Here is a 5,719-nt window from a genome sequence, read left to right as displayed (position 1 = left end):
AACACTCTTTTTCCAACATTAGTACTAAAAAAGGGTTACTTTTATGCCTTAATTGATGTGATTTATATGTTGCATTTTACACACATCACTAGTTTATAGCCCCGTGTCTTACACGGTTTGACGAATAAAACCAAATGACGATATAATAATATTTCCATTATAAAGGGAACGACATATTGTTTGAATATCGTAAAAACCATATAGTCTTTCCTAAAATCATCTTCTTGATCTTTAGGATTAAGGTATTCAACAGTCTCGAACAATATAATATAAAGGTACATGTTATATTCTACAAATTTCTAAAATCTTCTTTGTACACGACATTTGTAGTTTTGTTTGTAATTTGACCATCCTCATCAAGTATCAATAGCTTGAGTCCATCTCTACTTTTTACTCTTGATAATGCCACATATAGTTGGTCATGTGTAAAAACTGGTTGTTTTAGAAACAATCCAACCTGCACCAACACAAACAAAAAAAATACAAAGAAATAGACAATAGCGATCTTAGCAGTTAAAGAAACCTGTTGAAGAAAATAGGACAAAAAGAAACATGGACACTTGAGGCTCATAATTGATAAGACATTGCGGCTACAATAGAATGACCAGGAGAAACCCAACTGCTACCTAAACCTTGATGCTAGATGCATGCCACTAAAAAAATAAAGTGGTGTTAGGTGTGTAGGATTTCTTACGGTCATAGACAAATTGCACCTGCAAAAAAAAAGTAAAAAACAACTCACATCTTTAAAAGAATTCTTTTATTAGTAGTCCCATATATTTCTTTAAATCAAAGCTCAATGATGACACCTAGCATTGTAAAATGGAAGGCCCATGACAAACTAATTGTTTAATTCAAAAGCAATGTATATGTCCACTTAGTTAACATGAGCTTTTAATTGGGTTTAGATCCTATTGTTTTTATTAAACTCGGAGATACTTGACGGAAGACCAATCACCGAGTGATGAATTTTACAATTCTGTAGTGCAAATAATAAATGGACACAATCAAAACATGTCTACACCCTAAACCTTAAATTATAAAACCTAAAAGATCACACTAAACTGTTTCACAAAAAATGCAAGTACCTTGATTACACAACCCTCACCAATGACGCTCCGTGTAACATCAGCATTCAGCATCTTTGAAGGTGATATGTATCACGGTTGGGTATATATTGGAGTAGAGCGATCATAGAAACTGCAGAGCGATGATTATGTATTTTTTGTATGTTATGCTGCCGATTTGACAAGTTTATGGTAAGTTGTATAACAAGCTGACCTGAAATCTGGTACTGGCTTTTGGTGATCCCCAGATTTGCATGATAGAAAGCCTCTATGGTACCAATGTCCCCTAAATTATGATAAATCATTAAAAAAATGGGAAAATACATAAGGTAAGCGCCTATACTTACCCGCAGACCGATTGAAGTTGCACCTGGAATTACTTCACTTCCAAAGTCATTCGCCTTTGGAAACTTCTCTCTCATCAAATCCAACATTACATTCTTACTGAAAACATTATATTCCCATACTTGCAATAAACGACATTTCTTTGCTCGCTTATCATTTCAGACTGAGAATGGTAGTATCATCCTAAAGTTAATATCTAAAATCAATAACATTAACTCAAGAAGATACAATCAAATTAGACTATCTTTTCCTTTTTAGGCAACCATGAGAGTCCATTAAGCAAAACTCACGGGCCCCATCAATACACTGCTAACATTGCAGGTGACCTTCAAAGAGTTAAGGCACCCACCCTTTGAAGGTTCAAATTTGACTATCTTCATACCTTCGTTGCTTGTAACTTTTCTCCCTTCGGCTTTTCTGAAAACTCGATTATCCTACCTTCCTCGTCAATTTTCATCAAACCGAACGAAGTAGCACGTTTCTCATCCATGGGCAGCGCCGCAAAGGTTATATTAGCATCGCTTACCCTATGTGCTTGAATAAACTTTTCATAGTCCATACGATACAAATGATCACCAGCAAGAACCAAAAATTCCAACACATTTTGTTCTTCAAGCAACCATAGATAATGCCTTACAGCATCAACTGTACCCTATTCATTGTCCACAACTAAACATAAATCACACACATAAAAATCCAACTCACCGAGTCTAAACTCACTCGTTCAGTTGATTGTTAACAATTACCTAGAACCAGTCGGGATTCTCGGGACTTTGTTGGGCTACAAGAACTTCAACAAAGACTTCATTCTTGTAGCCACCCATGTTGCTTTCATACGTGCGTGACAGTTGATAAGCAAGTTCAACAACTACAAAAAAAAATCAAAAGCAGACTGAACCAACCATATGTCATAAAAGAGAAGCAACATGCCCACAGAGCACGGAGAAAATAAAACTCACAAGTTGTTCTGCAATAGGTCAAATAAAGGTATAGGATAATAAGAACAGCCCCTTATTATAACACTCTCTGCACAAATTCAAGTGCCTTTCGGATGTGCTTCCAAAACCCAAAAATAGTTGAGCGCAAATCAAATAAGATCTGAGATAAGCTTAATTTCACCATCATCTAGTCAATAACAGGAACAAAATCAACATCTCAAAAAGAACTAAAAAATTAGGGTTTACATTCATCATCGAGTCAAAAAGGAAACAAAGCAGAAGAGAGGGTATGTGGAATCATTCGTCTAAAACGGACGCTGGTTAACCAGAGCCGTAACATACCATAGATCAAGACCCAATACGTAGGCATACGATAGTTTGAGGCACAGAACAGCACCATCGCCGCCTAGGAGAACGCCACGAACAGAAGGTCCTGGCAGCCCCTATTAATCCCGCCTCTTCTCTGTATATGTTTCTCTCTCTAACTCCATCTCCGCCGTGGATAGGGTTGATTAGGGTTTGGGAGAGATGGAGATGCGAATCAGTGGTGGTGAACGTGATGAGGGAGACCCTAATTAGGGTTTGGAATGAAATGAATTAAGGGAAGAGAAATGTTGACACGTGGACTTTTTTGGATTCTTTTATTAGATTTAGATATAAAAAAAACGGAGGGCGGAGAGAGAAAAGAGGAGAGAGAATTAGTTAATTATTCAAATGAAAAGGTTTTTAATAAATTAGTATAGTACCCTTTTTAGTTATTTTAAAATTTTTAGGTTTGAAAAAAAATGAGTGGTCTATATTGGTTTTTACTATATATATATATATATATATATATATATATATATATATATATATATATATATATAGGGAGCCGCTAGAATAAGAACCACCTCGAGTTGTAAGAACCGCGAGAACTACACCCCACGGAGCGCCGTTCGCCGCGATTTTTTTTTACAAGTAGATGTGTGCATTATAAACACGGCCGTAAAAGATCACGGCGAACGGCGCTCCGTGGGGTGTACTTTTTTACACCTCAAGTTTGGTGAAAAAAAATAAAAAAAGAAAAAAAATTAAAAAACACCAAACTTGAGGTGTAAAAAAGTACACCCCACGGAGCGCCGTTCGCCGTGATTTTTTACGGCCGTGTTTATAATGCACACATCTACTTGTAAAAAAAAATCGCGGCGAACGGCGCTCCGTGGGGTGTAGTTCTCGCGGTTCTTACAACTCGAGGTGGTTCTTATTCTAGCGGCTCCCTATATATATATATATATATATATATATATATATATATATATATATATATATATATATATATATATATATATATATATATATATATATATATATATATATATATATATAGGGAGCCGCTAAAATGAAAACCACCCCCAGTTGTAAGAACCATGAGAACCAGTCTCCACCAATCAGATCTTGCCAACAATAAGGGTATATCAGTCATTTACCCCAAATGTCATATCCTCTCTCCTCTATCTTTCTTTTCAATTTATAATAGTTGCAGATTCCATTTTTATAATATGAACTCTCTCTCTCTCGAAAAATCCACCCCTCAAACCCATCTCTCATTCATCCATTTCTTTCCCCCCTGTTTAAATGAAGATGACGATGTCGACGATTTTGAAACCCCTGTGTGAGTGAGTCGTGTTTGGCAGTCAAAAGACGGTGGTCGCTGCATGCGGCCTCTCACCACCACCGAGTTGTGCCGGCGACCCCTCCTTCCCCGTCTCCGGTTCCATCCTTCACCGTCTCCGACTCCAGTGTATGCCGCCGCCGTCTCCGGTTCCATCCTTCACCGTCTCCGACTACTCTCCCCTCTGACCGAACATTATAACCACCGTCTCCGGTTCCCTCCTTCACCGTCTCTCTCTTTTAATTGAGTTTTTTTTTTGGGGGTTTGATCTTGATTTGTGTGTTCTTGAATCTGATGATGGTATTTTGGTTCAGGTTTGTTTTCGACTGTTGATTTGTTAGGTTTGTTCTTGTTTGATTTTTGATCCATGATTTTTTTATTTTTCTAGTGATTTTTGTTTGATCAGTGACATATGTTTCTTGATTTTTTCTGGTGATTTTTATCAGCGGATTGTGAGTTTGATATGTTGGTATTGATCTGTTGGTTTAGATCTGTTGGTATTGATCTGTTGGTTTAGATCTTTTGGTATTGATCTGTTGGTGATTGGTGTTCTTTGAATCTGTGAGTTTTGATACGATCGATTTTTGGGTGGCGATGATGCAAAAAAAAAAAAAAAAAAAACGTAGATTTTGATGATGATGGTGCGGCAAGTACGGCGGACGGTAGGTTTTTTAACCTGCAACCCCACTTTTGCAGCCTTTTGATTATCGGATAATCTGAGTCAAACCCCGTTTTTTTTTCGTATAAACTTTTGTTTTGATGTTGTTAGTTTTTTATTATTTCCCCCTAGTCGATGATGATAACAATATATCTGAGACATTTCCTGAGTTTGCGATTTCTGTGTGCGTTCGTTTTTGCGTAAAAAAGTTTTTGTAAAAAAAAAAAGTTAAATCGTAAACTTTTTAACGTAAACCGTAAACTTTTTAACGTAAAAAAGTTTTTCGTAAAACGTAAAAACGTAAACCGTAAAAAACGTAAAAAGTTTTTCGTAAAAACGTAAAATGTAAAACGTAAAAACGTAAAAAACCGACGTGTAAAACGTAAAAAAAAACATTAACGTAAAAATTGGCGCGTAAAATGTAAAAAAAACGTTAACGTAAAAAACTGGGGCGTAAGACGTAAAAAACCGACGCGTAAAACGTAAAAAACCGACGCGTAAAACGTAAAAAACCGGGGCATAAAACGTAAAAAAACCGACGTATAAAACGTAAAATAACGTTAACGTAAAAATTGGTGCGTAAAATGTAAAAAAAAAAACGTTAACGAAAAAAACCGGGGCGTAAAAAAAACGGATCTTCAAAACGTTTTTTTAAAACAAATCTTTAAAAAAAATATACTAAAAATTTGATTTGAAAAAATTTGTTTAACAAAAAAATCAGTTTATAAAATAAAAAACAATTAAGTAAAAAATGTAATTAATGAATATGACAAAAAAAAGTAATTTAAAATTAATATATACAAAAAGACAAAAAAGACAATTTTACTTATATACCCTTTAAGAAAAAAATATTAAAAACATAATAAGACAAAAAATACTTAATATTATTTTTTAATACTTTCAATCTCATCCATCCATCTACTTGATCTAATGGCCAGAAAGTGGTTCTCGCGGTTCTTACAACTGGATGTGGTTTTCATTTTACCGGTCCCCTATATATATATATATATATATATATATATATATATATATATATATATATATATATATATATATATAT

At 35.0% G+C, this 5,719-nt stretch overlaps 1 pseudogene; it reads right to left on the bottom strand.

Moving 5' to 3' along the window:
• Positions 1-289: 289 nt before the first annotated feature.
• On the bottom strand, positions 290-2,261 carry LOC118485137 (annotated as a pseudogene).
• Between the last annotated feature and the right edge of the window lie 3,458 nt (positions 2,262-5,719).

This window comes from Helianthus annuus, chromosome 12, assembly GCF_002127325.2.
Source record: "Helianthus annuus cultivar XRQ/B chromosome 12, HanXRQr2.0-SUNRISE, whole genome shotgun sequence".
NCBI lineage: Eukaryota > Viridiplantae > Streptophyta > Magnoliopsida > Asterales > Asteraceae > Helianthus > Helianthus annuus.
The sequence above is the reverse complement of the archived record's forward strand: the minus strand, read 5'-3'. Positions and strand labels throughout refer to the sequence as shown.